This window comes from Urocitellus parryii, chromosome 7 (assembly GCF_045843805.1).
Source record: "Urocitellus parryii isolate mUroPar1 chromosome 7, mUroPar1.hap1, whole genome shotgun sequence".
Lineage (NCBI taxonomy): Eukaryota > Metazoa > Chordata > Mammalia > Rodentia > Sciuridae > Urocitellus > Urocitellus parryii.
The window spans coordinates 92193486-92209957 of record NC_135537.1 but is presented as its reverse complement, the minus strand read 5'-3'; the positions used below and the strand labels follow the sequence as shown (position 1 = coordinate 92209957).

Genomic DNA, 16472 nt, shown 5'->3' with positions numbered 1-16472 from the left:
GAAGAGTTCAGATAGCTATAAGACATGGCTCCTTCTTACCAAGCCTGTGTTCTAAAACAAGGGGTAGGGCTCTTGGGCCAACTGCAATTTTATAGAGCTTTCAGACTGTTATGAATTGTCTAGATGCATAATTAAAAGTAATAGTATATCCTTTCAAGGGCCAACTGTGGCCTGGCAGATGTGAAATGCTCTGACCAAATAGGAACAGGGAAGAAAGGCTCAATATCGTATATTAAATTTTTGAAAGGAAATTTATTGAGGCTGTCAGAGTAGTGCTGACAGTATATAAAACATCACTGGCTTTTCTCTTCTCATTTACCTTTGTGGAGTAATAGTCTGTAGTCAGAGGCAGGCTAAGCCTTGGATGGTGACTTGTCTTTACTGCTTCACAGAGTTTATGGTCTGGCAGGAGAACTCAGCATGGCAAATTGGGGGTGATGGGAATGCTCTTGGGCAGGCAGTTTTGTCTCCAAAAGTCACGCCATAGGGTTCTCTTTGGACCTGAAAGGTTGACAGTCCTTGATATCAACCCTCAATTTTGGGAAACTTCATAGCTGCCTCTACCTTCACTACATCCTCTGTGGTCCTAGGTAAAAGAAGCATTTACTGCAGCAACATCAGTTACAAAGACAATGAATGCAAAAGGAGAAATAAGAAGGGAAGATCCCGGGCGCCACGGAAAAGTTGCTCAGGCTTTTGCTTGAGACTAATTGCTTTGGGAAGTGCATTTCCTCCGTGGCTCCGCTGAGCCTGCGGGATCCTGTCCTCAGGGCTAAGAACCCGGGAACGCAGGCCGCCTCCTCCTCTGTCTTCGGGAAGGTCGGCAGCCTTGGCAACAATAGCGGTGGCAGCTCCCAGCGAGTGGCCTCGAACCGGTGCCATCGGGGGTCCGGAGACCGGAGCCGGCCTTCGACCCCCACATTCGCGGCCAGCGAGGTCTCCGCGTGCAACGCGAGCGCGGAGAAGCAGCTCCCGCTTTGCCCCTCGTGGGGGCTGAGCCAAGCCGGATCTGCAGACTCCATCCCGCGGGCTGGAAGGAGTCGCAGCGCCGGCGTCAACCCCGAAGCACCTTCCTGAGCAGAGCAGGGGACTTACGAAGCCGGGGCCGCCCTAGCCGCGGACGCGATGAGGGTTGGCCCCGTGCGCTCTGCCATGAGCGGCGCCTCACAGCCCCGCGGTCCGGCCCTGCTCCTCCCGGCCACTCGGGGCAACCCAGCCAAACGCCTGCTGGATGCCGACGACGCGGCGGCGGTGGCTGCCAAGTGCCCGCGACTCTCCGAGTGCTCCAGTCCCCCGGACTACCTCATCCCCGCCCCCGCTCGCCCTGCAGCCCACAGCCCCCTCCTACCGCTCCAGGGGCGGGCGGCTGCTCCGGGAGCGCACCGGGGCCCAGCCACATAGCCTACCTGCTGCTGCCCCTAGCCGAGCGCGAGCATGTGTCCCGGGCGCTTTGCATCCACACCGGCCTCGAGCTGCGCTGCAAGGTGTTTCCCATTAAACACTACCAGTACAAAATCAGGCCTTACATCCAGCTGCCATCGCACAAAAACATCACTGGCATCGTGGAAGTGATCCTTGGGGAAACCAAGGCCTATGTGTTCTTTGAGAGAGACTTTGGGGACATGCACTCCTATGTGCGAAGCCGGAAGAGGCTGCGGGAAGAGGAGGCTGCCCGGCTCTTCAAGCAGATTGTGTCCGCCATTGCCCACTGCCACCAGTCGGCTATTGTGCTGGGGGACCTGAAGCTTAGGAAGTTCGTCTTCTCCACGGGGGAGAGAACCCAGCTCAGACTGGAAAGTCTGGAAGATACGCACATCATCAAGGGCGAAGATGATGCTTTGTCAGACAAGCATGGCTGCCCAGCTTACGTGAGCCCCGAGATCCTCAACACCACCGGGACCTACTCCGGAAAGGCGGCGGACGTTTGGAGCCACGGGGTGATGCTCTACACCCTTTTGGTCGGATGATACCCCTTCCATGACTCTAGTGCCCTCTTCTCCAAAATCCGACGCGGACAGTTCTGCATTCCGGAACACATTTCCCCCAAAGCCAGGTGCCTCATTCGCAGCCTCCTGAGACGGGAGCCTTCCGAGAGACTCACTGCTCCGGAGATCTTACTCCATCCCTGGTTTGAGTCTGCCCTGGAGCCTGGGTACGTTGACTCAGAAATAGGAACTTCAGACCAGATTGTTCCAGAGTACGAGGAGGACAGTGACATGAGTTCCTTCTTCTGCTAATCCCCAAAACCTCAGAAACCTCATAATTCTCACTCATGGCATTTCCATTTCTAAAGATGGATGGGCCCCTCTGGCATGGTGCCAGCCAGAAGTCCGGACGGACAGCATCAAGGTTGTCTCCGCAGAACTCACCGTGGAACCCTCTCTCACAGTTGGGGAGGAGTGATTGTTGATTTGAGCAGCACAACCCTCTGACTAAACTGCAAAGTCGTTCCCTTCTTTACCAACTACCCTCAACTCTGTCTTTGTCAGATCTGGGGGGTTCTGTGTCTTTCAAAGGTGGCAAAGAGGGTAGCCTGGACATCCCACGCTGTGTGGTCAAGTGTCATGAACTTGAACATTCACACGGGAAAGGCAGGAAGTCACCCAGTGGCATTTTGGGCAATAACCATGTTTTAATGGGGTGGCAGATCACTTGGATCAATAAGCCTGCCATCTTAGAAAAAAAACTCCTTCTTAGCTGGACTTGTCACTGCAGTTTCTCCCATCAGAAAGCTCGCTCTTGCTCTTGGTTTGTTGCGACATCTGTCTTTGCCTCATGGTCACACTTAACCAACAACTCTGCTCTGTTGTCTGAACAGACTGAGGAGCTCAGGAGCCTGCCTGAACCCTGACCCCACTCTACTCCTGCCCTGCTCCCATCTCACATGCAATAATGCCTCGTCCTTGACCTTGAAACTTGCCCCTGCAGCTATGAAAGTACTTGCCAGCTAATCCTTGAAAAGTGCAGAAAAAATGCGGAACTCTTGGCTATTTCAGAACTCTGAGCTCCAATAGAGACTGCCATTAAAAAACAAACAAAAAAACCAATTTGATCACTTGGAAACCTTTGGCATTTTCAGTTTCCTTCTAGTGTGCTGGGGCTTAGCCTTTAATTTTCCCCCACAAGATCATCTCAGGGTGGAACATTTTGTCCAGGAAGAGAAAGGAGACTACCCACCCTGCTCTCCCAGGAGCAAAGGGTAAACCTCTTTGTGCTTTAAAGAAAGTGAATTTTGGACAGCATTAGGATTCCCAGACTAAGTTCCAGAATGATGCTGTGCCCCACCCTGTGTGGGCATCCTGGGTGCACTTGGGGTTTTGCATGGTGGGCTGTTGGTACAAGTGGTGTGGTCTCTGATTACACATCTGTGTAGCTGGCTGCTGGGGTGGAATAGTGAGCCCCCAGGTATTTCAAGTTGGAAGGACTTTGACAATCATCCGATCCAACTTCTCCTCGCTGCCACCTCCCACTGCAGAAATCCTCACCTTCAGCTTCTTTCCCAGGTGAGAATCCAACCTCTGTTTGAATGCTTCCAGAGACAGAAACTCACTCCCTACAAAAGGCAGACCTTCACGGAGAGACTGCAACTTGCATTAAAAAACAAGGACAGATGAAGAGTCAGTCGCTGTCTCAGACGGTGCCGAAATCAGGTGGATAAATGGGTAAACAAATATACTGTATTTGAAGAAATGGCACAAACCAGGCAGGCATCTTCAAGGGCTACGCCTACGCGAACTACTAACCTGCATTGTAAGAATGCTGTGTATACCTCATGTACTGTGTACTCTGTACATATATTTTACCTTTTATACCTATGTCCGATTTTTGTCTTCGATTGAGGCTTGTCATGTTGTGTGTGTCTGAATAACCTGCGTGTCTAGAACCACGTGAAATGTGAATGGTTGTTGGCAAGGTGGCCTTGACAAAGGGGGGGGGAGTGGGGGGGCGGGGGGATTCCGAGAAGAGGGAGGACGGCATCTGTCACACTCGTGAGCTCGTGGTTGTGCGACTGTTGTATCTTGTGATACCTTACCTGGCTGGCAGGGACTTCAGCCGGGACAGCTAGAAACACTAGATCCTTCCTGTATATGTGTAGATATGTGAACAGTGAACCGGCCGTGGCTGACTTGTAGAGAAATTTTAATAAATCTGGTTTCTTAAAAAAAAAAAAAAAAAAAAAAAAAAAAGATTGAAAAATATTTCTCTCCTTCAACCAAAGCATTCCACTATTAGAAATGTGTCAGGAAGTACTTGCACTAGCACAGAAAGATGTATGGCTACAACTGCCCCTTCAAGCTCTGTGCATTATTGTGAAAAACTGGAACCCATTTTAATGCCTGGTAATAGAGAATTAATACAGTAAGAGGCTGTTTAGCTATCTAATTATAATGTAGATCTACATGATTGGCATAGAGAGCTGTTAATGGTTTTTAAGTTAAAAAACAGATTATAAGTTAGTATGTACAACATGATCATGGGTGGTAGAAAGGTAAGTAATGTTTTTCTTTTTTTTTTTTTTTGCTTACTGTACTTTTTTATTTGTGATGATAAACATGGATTAAAAAATAGAAGGCTGGAGAAAATCTGGCTTTGTGACTGCTGTTTCTTTGTTTGTTTGTGTTTGCACCTCTGGGGCCTAGCAGTCACTTGGACCATAATAATCCTAAATAGCTGGAATGAGTGAATGAACAGTGAATGATCATTTGATCAGACCATAGACTGTTTTATATTCCAGGCTGACTTTAGCAATTTGTTTGATTTCACCAGGACCCCATTAAAAAATGTGTTCATAAGCACTTTCAGAGATGTCAACCTGGTTTTGTTCCACGTGCCCCTGTGTGTCAGTGTAACAAACCATACTGCTGTCGTGCAAACTCCAGAATCACTGGAACCACACTTAACTATGGTCATAAACACCATTTGTTTACCTAGAGCCCAAAGAGCTTTTCTGGCCACTGACTGGTAATAAACTATATTGCAGGCTTCTGGGAATAAAGAGAGCATATTCCCATTGCTTTAACCCTTTATTAAATCATGTAAAACATTAATAAGTGACTAGTTGATTGCCATGAAAAGTCCCAAGTGCTCCTGATGCTTAGTATTTTCCAGCAAGAAGTCAAGTATTGTTACATCTCTGCCTTGGTAAAGAAGATGGAGAGTTTAGGTGTTTTTGACATCATCCCATTCCCCTTCTAGTTCTCTGTGCGGAGCTAAGACTGGAGACCTGGTCCCCTGAGCTCTCTCTCTCTCCCTAGAGAGCCACACATCATCTTTCCACAGGTCCACGAAGAAGTAAACATCAGCCTCAGAGATGCACATGAGTTGCTGGAGCTCAAAGAACTCCTCCTGGAGAAAAGCTCCCCCTGGCAGAAGATTCTTTTGTATAGGGCTGGTAAGCCATGTTCAGAATGACCCTAGATGCTTGACGTTCAAAAAGCACTTTTCTAAGAATCTGGAAAGAAGTGCCCTTAAACATTAAAGACCAAAGATTCTGAGTTTGATGGCCTGAGAGCCTTTGTCAGTCTTTGGTCTAGAATGTAGCAGACAAATGAAGCAGTCTCTGAAAGCCCCACCACCTACCTCCACCAGCCAGTGCTGGTGCTAAGAAACAGCACTGTTTGTATTTCAGACACATATTTACACATGGGAATACAAGTATTATAATGCTTGTATTATCTTTGCAGACAAAATTAGCAAACATTTCCCAGAGAGCTCTCTATACCTTGTATTGTTTTGGTCCTTGTGCCCAAAATTATGGAGTTTTTTTTTTCATTTAAATTAATTTTATTTTTAACTGACATATAAAGATATAAAATTGTATATTATTTGGGGGATGACAGGTGGTTTTTTTGTATTAGGGATTGAACTTAGGGGCACTTAACCACTGAGCCACATCCCCAGCCATTTTTTGTATTTTATGTAAAGTCAGGGTCTCATTGAATTGCTTAGGGCCTCGCTAAGTTGCTGAGGCTGGATTTGAACTTGGGATCTTCCTGCCTCAGCCTCCCAAGCCACTGGGATTACAGGCACCAGGTCCATGTGATGTTTTGATGCATGAATATTATGTAAAGTTTAAATCAGGTTAAACATATATATTTCCTCAAATATTTTTCATTTATTTATGGTGAAAACTTTCAAAATTCTTCTTTCTACCCTTTTGAAATATGCAGATCATTATTGTTATCTATAATCACACTCCTCTGCAATAGCACACCAGAATTTGGGGTTGTTCTTGAATGCACGCTTTATGTACTTTATTTTCTTAGCACCTTGCATTATCTTCTATAAAATCACTCTGATAATGACTTATTCCAATGACTTTGTTCCTCTTTTTTAAATGATGAAATGAAGATATATAAAGTTCTTGGCATAATACTAGATAGACAATAAGTGTTACTTATTTTAAGATAGAACACGGTATTGTTAAGGGAGAGGATTTTGGAGCCAAGCTGCCTGCATTGGAATCCCAATATGCCCTTAATTAACTATGACTTCGGACAATTTGTACAACTTTTCTATGCTGGAGAGAATGTGGGGGAAAAAACAATACTTACACATTGTTGGTAGGAGTATAAATTAGTACAACCAATATGGAAATCAGCAAGAAGTTTCCTTGAGACTAGGAGTGAAACTACCACATAGCCCAGCTATACCACCCCTCAGTATTTATCCTCAGGAAGTAAAGTCAGCATGCTATTATAATACAAGCCTACCCATGTCTACAAGCAGCACAATTAACAGTAGCCAAATTATGGAACCAGACTTAGTTTTCCATCAAGAGAGAGAGATAAAGAAAATGTGACATGTATACACAGTGTAGTTTTATTCAGCCATAAAGAAGAATGAAATTATATATCATTTGCAGGAAATAGAACTTGAAAGAATTATGTTAAGTGAAATAAGCCAAACTCAGAAAGTCAAGGGTTGTCATAAGAGGCAGGTACTATAATTATCCCCATTTGACATAAAAAGATTATCAAAGTTTGAGAGGTTAAGTAACATGCCCAATGTCACCCAGTTTACAAGAGAGAGCCCCTTTTCAAGCTGATCTGATTCCAGCAGGGTCTTTATTCCTAGACCTTGGGCTATATCAACCCCACAACCTCTTGCAAGACTGCCTAGAAGATTAGTCTGGGTCCTGGCAACTCCCCGCAGATCAACCCCACCCAACCTCATAGTCTTGATCATCTTTCTACCCAAGTCATACTTCCTGCCCTAAAATTCATAGGGCCAAGTTACAGAGAAGCAGCTACATGGAAGTGGTATACCCATCAGTGACTTTAATTTGAACCCCCTCCCCAATTCCCTCAAATGAATTGCCCTTCCTGGCACACAACAACCATGAAACCTAATGCAGAAAAAAAATATGTCAGAAGAAGATCCCTATTATAGATTATGCCTTCAGACTAATAGCTTTTGGCCTTTATCATTAATATATAGGCTATATTAAAAAGTAAGCTTTTTTAGAGGATGTCCTTACCAGCTCCTTATTCTGGACTTCAAATTTCTGGTGGATCAAACTTCATACACTAGCAGCACAAAGATGAATTTTACCATGGAACCAGGCGCTACAGGCTCAACTAAAAGAGTGAAAAATCCTAGAGCTGGGAGAGCCGCAGAAAAATCAGTTGACTCTTCAGGACAAGTTTCTTATTATCTTTTAACTATACAGTCTAGATTTCTCAGGCAAACATGTCCTCAAATCTTCATCAGCAGTTTTCAGTGGAGGAAAAAGTGCAGTTAAAGCACCTCTGCTGAGAACTTTGGGCAATAAATGTGCTTACACTTAGTTTGTTTAGTTTTGATTATGGATTGGAGGATGAATAGGGTTCCCCGCGTCCATAGTTCTTGGCTAGAGTGCTAGAAATCTAAAAATTCAGCTGTGGGTCACTCCTTTTTGTTTATTTAAATGAAGAAGTTTTACAATTACTTTCTCCACTTCATGGCTCCTTTGGACCAAGGAATAAAAACAGCGATGTCATCAGGTGCCCAACTTTATGGAAAAAGAAAACAAAAAGGGAAAGAGCCCTATCCAGAACAACAAAAGTCTTGAAGCAACTGTCCCAACGCAAAACTCTCACTTTAGCCACTTTGCTTCTCTTCCCTTCTCAGAACTGCCTGAAAGGAAGGATCCATTGATTAGAAGCTCCGTGAACACGGCTGACTGCGCCCATCGCATTCTGCCCACAAGGCCACCTGTCTGAACCCCAAGTGGCGCGAGATAGGCGGGGCTTTTGAGACGGTGCAAGAAGTTGCTCTGAGAAGGGACACAGGTGGCTGAGGACAACCAGGATTGCCATTCTAAGGTAGGACGTGGCTGAGCCCAGCACGCGGGCTGTCGCACGGCCAGCCACTCCTGGGCAAAAGCCAGCCCGTCTCCAGTGTCAGGAGCGCCTCGCTGCGGACCCGCAAGGATTTTGCTCGCTTCCAGTACTGGGAGGTAAGCGGCGCTCTGCCAGCTGGGGCGGGACGGTCCCCATCAGCTGCGCTGAGGGGCGCGTCTTACCTGTTGATCTTGAGGGCAAACGCGAGGCGCTCGGCGCTGGGCAGCATGGCCATGGCCAGTCGGAGGCTCGGCGGCCTCTAGGGTCGGGGGCTACGAAGAGTAGAGACCCGGCGCTCCGCAGAGCTGCTGCAGCGCCTGCCTAGTCAGGCGCGAGCCTCATCTGTCAGTCCCGGAGGGAAACTTCCGCATTTCCACCTTCGCCACTGAAATCACCCGGGGGGAGGGTCCAACCTCAGGGCTGAGGCGGCCGGCCCAGCCACCGCCGCCAGGCGCAGCCATTTGCCCGGCGTGGCATGCAGGAGCGGCGGGAGACCAGGGTGTGGACGCCAGGAGGAACGGCCCCCGGATACTCAAACCCACGCGCGCTCTTCCCAGGGGCCTGACCTCAGGCAGAGGGGAGTACGGGAGGATGACCCTGCGACCACGGAGCGCAGGCCAGAAACTCCATCTGCCCGGAGCGGCGAGGCTGCCAGGGAATGTGGGCAAACGGGGGGGAGCCCATGCCTTCCTCCCGCTGCGGAAAGTTGGAGAGGTCGGGAACCAACCCTGGGACTCTGTATGGTAGACCTTATAAAGGGTGGACACCATTCCTGGGAGCAGACAGTTTAAAAAAAAAAAAAAAAGTGTAACCTCTTGGGAAAGTAAACAGCTTTTGCAAGCCATAGCTCCTCATTCATCCCAGGGCACTTCAATGAATATAATGGATCCATACAAGACGTAAATATTAGGAGTCATAAAACACCTTTTTTCTTTTTCTTTTTTTTTCACCCTGGGATAATATTTTTCCTCTGTGGAAACATTACACTCAGCATCCCTGTGATTCAGGATTTCCGTGCATCCCCGTTTATTTTGATTTCAGACTGAAATATCTTCTAAGAAACCCAGTCCTGAACTCAAGGAAGACACTAGAAAAGTCCCAATGACCAAAGTGGGAAAGCCCGAGCTTGTTTCAAGTTACTCCAAGTTGTACTACATAAGTGCCCTCTCTATGTCTATTTGTCAACTTGCCCTTGAAAAATAGGAATGCAATACATTTTTGGTTCAAAAGTGCACAGTCCAAATACGGTAGCCACAAGCCATAATTAACCACTAACTGCTTGAAATTACAGTTTGTCTGAATTGAAGTAGGCTAGAAAATAAATACATATTAGATTTTGGGAATAGTAAGGAAAAATAATGCAAAATATCTTGTTAATTATTTATGAGTTGATCATGTCAAAATGGTCCTTGGAACACATAATAATAAGTAAATAAATTATATGTTATTAAAAGTAATTTCACCTGTTTTTTTCCCTTTGTAAAATGAGGCTTGCATTTAAAAAAAAAACAACAACATATAATTACATAATGTGGGTCACATTTGTGACCAATATTATTTTCCTATTGGCCAGCACTGGTCCAACACAATCTAATTTGTAATCTGGATATAGTTTCTTCTCAATGGTGGCTTGGATATAGTTTCTTCTCAATGGTCTTCTCTCTTTGGATTCCACTGTGTCAGTAAATCTTCAGAGATTAGGTAATTCCCCTTTCCCCATGTTAATGCCTTTGCATATATAAGACAAAGTTCATAAGTGTAGCATTACATAGAACACAAAAACAAAAAGAAAGGAAAGCTTTTGGCGGTAATTTGTTTCTTATTTTGAAAATTCTCGAAAGTATATTTACTATACTAGGATTTATGAACAAACATTTGGATAAAAAACATTTAAAAGAGTAATTCTGTAAATACTTCTTCAATCTGGAAACAAATAATATTTTGTTGAAAACATTTTATACTAGAGTCCTTAGTTCACTGTGTACTAAGTCAGCCTTTCGGGTGGGCTTCTTGAAGTTTCTGAATGTTTATGACATACACTTTCAGGTAGAGCAAACAGTTGCTGGTTTCCACACAGACACAAATAAAGCCTAATGAGAACATACCAATTTTTCAGAATTCTCAATGAGGGCAACATTTTGGATGGGTAAAGGGAATCATAAATCTTCTCTCTTACCTCACATAGGCTCCATTTCACATAGTATTTGATACCTGACTATAGAGATTAGACCAGCATCATTATCCTCCTGTCAATTCCCTGATGCTTGGAAATGACTCCAAATTTCCTTAAGAGTTGTTTGACCAATGACCACAAATGCGTTACCAGTAGTTTAATCAAATGCCTATTTTCAAGCTTTATTTGTTCTTGGACACATTCCCAAATCATTGGTAAACTTACAAAACAGCCTCCCAAAGGCCTTTCTTCCTCATTCCTTCTTTAGTGCCATATAGTTGGATGACTATCTCCCCATCCCAAAGTGAACTCTGAAATTCCTCCCTTCCACCCAGTGGCCTCTCATGACCTTCCTCTTTGTTTATATCTTTATGTCATTCAATTTTGCTTTTCATCTTTATAAAATTCCTCCCTTGACTTCTGTAACAGGTCATACATCAATTATTCTAAATTCTACTCTAGTTTTCTCCATGATTTGTTACCTCCCCCATAAAACCAACCTCCTTCTTTGCATCATACCTTACCTGTTTTATAAGAAAGAGCTTGTTAAGTCCAAGATCACAAACAGAATAGGAAGACCCATTTCCCATTCTACAGTTTTGCCTATCCCTCAGATGTTTCCACCTAAACATCTTCAGACTCCAGAAATATAAAACAAAAACTCTCCATCTCCCCCACCCAATTGGAAGTTAGCTACTCTCTATAGTCATCCATTTCTGTAGGTGACACTGCTTTCCTACTTCCTGGGAAATAGGAAAGTTCCTATTTTAAACTTTGGAGTCATGTAGTGGGGAAAAGCAGGAAATATGGGTTGTGGCTTCAGTTTTTGGCTAATCGTGTGACCCGGAGTGAGTCACGGCCTCTTTGGATCAGAGTCCTCAGTCTTGGAATGACACCATCCGCATGCCTCTTTCTGAACTTCACGAATGTGTCAGCTTTAACTTCTTCCTGTTACCCTTCAGACTTAATTACTTTCCAAGGCCTGTCATTTACTCTTTTTGTTTTGTTTTGGTACTAGTGATTGAACCCAGGGGTGCTTTATCACTGAGCTACATTCCCAGCCTTTTATTTTTTATTTTGAGACAGGATCTTACTAAGTTGCTAAGGCTGGCCTCCAGCTTACGATCCTCCTGCCTCAGCCTTCCAAGTGGCTAGAATTACAAGCCTGTGCCACTGCACGTGGCCTTGTCATTTATTCTAAAGATGCCACTCCTTTATAAATATCACTGTACTCATTGCTTCCATTCTGGTCCATAAAGTCACGTCCGGATAACAAAAATAAGATTTTTATCTGGTTTCCCTGTTGCTGCCTCATCTTAAATAAATCTGACTCTACCACTAGATTAAGTTTACTAAAGCACTTGTTTAATCATGTTTCTCTCTGTTTGTGGCTTCTTGTAACATCTTCAGTTAAGTGTGCTCTTCACTTACTGGACTATAGGACCATCCCATGGAGCTGGCTCTGTTCCTAAACTTTCTGTTGGAAGAGGGATGTTCTCACTCTTCCCTAGCAAATGTGCATTCCTCCCAGTCTTTTACCCTGGTGTCCTCACCTCTCTCTCATCCTTCAAAGTTTGAGTCAACCCAGAAGGCATTGTTCCCAAAAGCTTACATACATTTTCATACAAGGAACAATAAATTCTTTTTGTGGCTGTGTAACAAGACAATAGGGCTTGTGGTAGGGCTAGTTCATTGTGGAATAATGACTAGGAAAGATATGGGGGAAACTAATGGAAGATAATGGTCATTTTAGATTTGTTTGCATAGGTCCATTTTGACTTCTAGTCCGGTGATAAGCGTGATCTCTTCCTAGTACAGGGAGACATTTTTTTTATTTCATGGGAAATTTTAAGAGCTGCTTTTAGGTAGAAAGGGAATGGTCAGACAGAACTTCTGTTTTTCAAGTACTTTCAGCTCAAGATAATCAGTACGTCAAACTGGCATTTGTTGGAGAGGCATGTTCTGAATACCTCTGGGTATGAGAAAAAATTTTGGAGGCAATGGAAATGGTCATTATCTGAAGTGTTGTAATGGTTTCATGGGATATGTATCAAACTTATCAAATTGTACACTTAAATATGCAGCTGATTGTGTGTCAATTATACTCCAATAAAGGTTTTGTTTTTGTTTAAAAAAAAAGTTTGAGTCAACCTCAACCTAAAGGAGTGGAGTTTTTTTAATATATTAAGTTTGACAGCACCCTTTAATTAGTGTAGATCATCACCAATAAACTGTGCCCAGTGGAATGCAAGCTCCCTGAGGGTACGAACATAGAGAAAAGGATGGCTATTTTAACTTCTCCTTCCTGCTTCCAAAGATCCCTCAGGACCTCCTCAGATTTTATTTAAATGTCACATTCTCTAACCATGTATTTAATATTGACATGCCTCATTCCCTTTTTCTGATGCTTTCTAGTACATTTTCCCTTTTAACGTTGTTTCTCTTCATAACCCTTATCATGATCTGACACACTGTATATTGCATTTGTCTGTTTCTTAATTTTTTTCATGCTTCTAGAATATAAGTTCCATGAATGCAGGTTTTTTTTCTTTGGCTTGTTGCTCTCTCTCTAGTTCTTAGAAGAAAGCCAGGCATATAGCAGGTGCTCAATAAATACTTATTGAATAAATTGATGAATAACTGTTTCAATATTGAATGCAGACATGCAATAATTACTTGTTAAGATGAAATTGAATGGGGGTATCCAAGTTTCACGTGTCTTTAAGAAAGAAGTTAGGTCTTTATGTTTTATTCTCTTGGTATTTTAGTTGTACTTTTTAACGACTATCTTCATGTTTATTTCTTGGGCTAATAAATCAAACCAGCATGTAGGATTATTATTGGCAAGAACATATCTTCATTGTTGTCTTATAAGTGAAGACAGATACACATTTTTTGTTATTTTTTTTAGTTGTAGATGGACACAATATCTTTATTTTATTGTTTATTTATTTTATGTGATGCTGAGGATCCAACCCAGTGCCTCACACTTGCTAAGTAGGTGCTTTACTACTGAGCCACAGCCCCAGCCCCACATACAGAAATCTCTATGTACTAGTATTTAAAACCAGCCAGAGTTTAGATATTAGAATTTGGAGTTTCTAATTTTCTCCACATCGTTCCTTGTCTTGTCATGAGAAATCTGTAAATAAAAAACGAATAGAGATTAATAAATATTTCTTTAAAAATTATCAAAGTGGGTCTGGGAGTGCAGATTAGTGGAAGAGCATTTGCCTAGTATGCACAAGGCCCTGGTTTCAATCCTCAGCACCACAAAAAGAAAAATTATCACAGTGCATATCATAGTATATGCACATATTATTAAAAATTCATATGTATATGCTAATGTATTATAGTGTTGTAAATATAAGATTCAAAGACATATTCTAATATATAGTGCTGTATTTTACACCATAGCATTGATATAAACATCGTATTACTACAAGTACATTGGACTAATTCACTAATGAATGAACAAATTCACTCATTATCATTCATGTACCTTGTATTCATTCCCCAAACATTCTTCAAGTGTTACTTATGTCAGGCACTGTGCTACGTGATGCTGGGGACAAAACAATGAACAATATTTGTTCTCAGACTTCCCAGAATTCATGGTCTAGGTATGAGACCCTTATGAAAAAGGAAAGAGAAGTCCCAGGCTCTGTGTGTCAGCGCAAGAATCTGCCTCCTCACTGTGGGAGAGTGAGGAAGCTCCGAGAGGAAGTGACTTATTACTGTAGAAAGGGTGACAGCAGAGAGATTGACAATGAGCAAGAATGAGTTTGCTAACGCAGTGACACCAGAACTGGGTCTTAAAGGACAAGTTCATCGGGCAGAGAAAAAGTGTACTGAGACTATTCCAAGCAGAAGGAACACTATGTACAAAACGAGGGAGATAGGAGACACCACGGTCCATCCAGGGAAGTGGTAAAAAACAGGCTTGAATGTGGACAGGACCTTAGTGTGAGGGTCCCATCAAAGAATTCAGACTTGATCCCACAGGCTTCTGAAGCCACCAAATGATGTTTCCTTATCTAGGCAATTGTCTCTTGGGAGAGACCTCTTGCCCACTGCCAGTCCATGATGAAGAAGCTGCTGAGGTCCAGGAGAGGATGGGACAGGGGGTATTTTTGCTCCTCTAGAGCACCACATGGCTATGGTCCTGCTCTTTCCGTCACCCAGAGGCTCTCTGCCTTCTCTCAGGCCTCTCTATTTACCCACTGCCTCATCAGTCTACTTTCTTCTCCCAAAAGAAGGAGTCAATATCCGTCCTTTGGTTGGCAAGAACCAACCAAACAATTATGTCCAGTTTCCCAGGCATCTGTTAAATGATTTTTTCCCTACCACTATTTCCTGCTATGGATGTAGAGGGGTAAGTTGGGTTCTGACCCACACTTGGGCAGATTCAATGGTAGGCTTGCATTCCAGGCTACAACTGACATTGTCCTGAGAGGAAAAAAATGGATTTCCTTCTGGAGGTCCTTCCAGCAGGTCTACATGAAGAATATGATTATGTTCTTCCCATTAATTTATCTTGACTTTTTTTCCCATACAAATTATTCATATTGGCCTCATTGTGCTAAAAAAGAAACTCCTGCCTACCACCTCTCACTTCTATGCACATTGCAAAGCTTTTAGCACACTGCTATATTTTCTTCCAGTCTTTTCTCCCTATGTATATTAAATGTGTAGATTTTCCTGCTATAGACACATTGATATAGAGTTTCTGTTTTGCATTTTACAATTATTTACATGTCTTATTTTTCCATGTCAATCTTGCTTCTGTATTCATTATTCATGTGTTCTTTACCTTCATCTTAATGTTTTTCAATATTTATTTTGAACTTTTTAATTGTATGAGTTTGCATGTCACCATTAGTTCTGGGGAGCTAAGTAGGTGTAACATATACAGACGGAGCTGTATCAATCTAGCATCCATTCCTCCTGTTTCCAGGAATAGCAATTCCATTACCTTTGGGGAAATATGCTTCCTCCATTTTTAGACCATGGTTTGAGTGGAGCTTCCTCCTCCCTGGGCCCCAGAGGTGAATATCCAACCCAAGTCTGGCCCATCAGAGCATTATCAACTGGTCCTTCATAATTAGGCTGGAGATCAATAAAAGCAGGGAGCCTCAAAACCAGAATTCTTGTTGGAAACATGTGGAACAGTTTTTCTCATTCCACTGAAAACGACATAGGAGAGGATGTAAGCCTGGAGCTGTGGCAGCCATCTGTGCCCACCAGAGAGCTGCCCCAGGTGGAAGACAGTGTTGCTGACAGGTGGGGAGGAGGAGACAGATGCCTGATTAATTTCATTTAACAGGTATTTAATAATTTTCCATTGAAAATTATTAAATTTTCAATTATATTCAATTGTATAAAATTGTATAATTTTCCATTGTGATTTTTACAACTATGCTCTTGGTTGGGAAGAGGCAGGATAATGTTACTGTTGAGAGTTTGAATTCCGAAGCCAAATCACCTGTATTCCCATTCTGATTTTCACTACTAGCTGAGTGATTTTTAGCATGTTAACATCTCTGCATTAATATTCTTTGCCTGTAAAATGGGGTTCAGAGTTATATCTTTTTATGAGATTAAAAAAGGATTTTGTATAGCACTTATAGTGACATTCCATTTTCCCATTACCATGACTTACATCCATTCGGAATGTCTGTAGCAGCAAAATGCAAAAAAAAAAAAAAAAAAATCCAATCGAAAATTACTTAAGTATTAAATATTCAAGTTCATTACCCAAGTAAATTATTGGAAGGTAGTTCAGAACAAGGTGAACAGCTTAACAATGCCATCAAGAGCTGAGGCCTCCCTGTACCTTCACTCTGCCACCCATAGCACATTGGCTTTTACTCATCATTCTATGACCTGATAGCCATTAGATGGTTCCCATGACTTTGCACAGCCACAACAGACACCAGCATCACAAAAAGGAACATAGAAGGAGGCCAAGACTT

The 16472-nt window shown here is 43.1% G+C and overlaps 1 pseudogene; it reads left to right on the top strand.

Annotated features, from left to right (window-relative positions):
• The first annotated feature begins 1125 nt into the window (after positions 1–1125).
• On the top strand, positions 1126–2262 carry LOC144256248 (tribbles homolog 1 pseudogene; annotated as a pseudogene).
• Positions 2263–16472: the final 14210 nt, after the last annotated feature.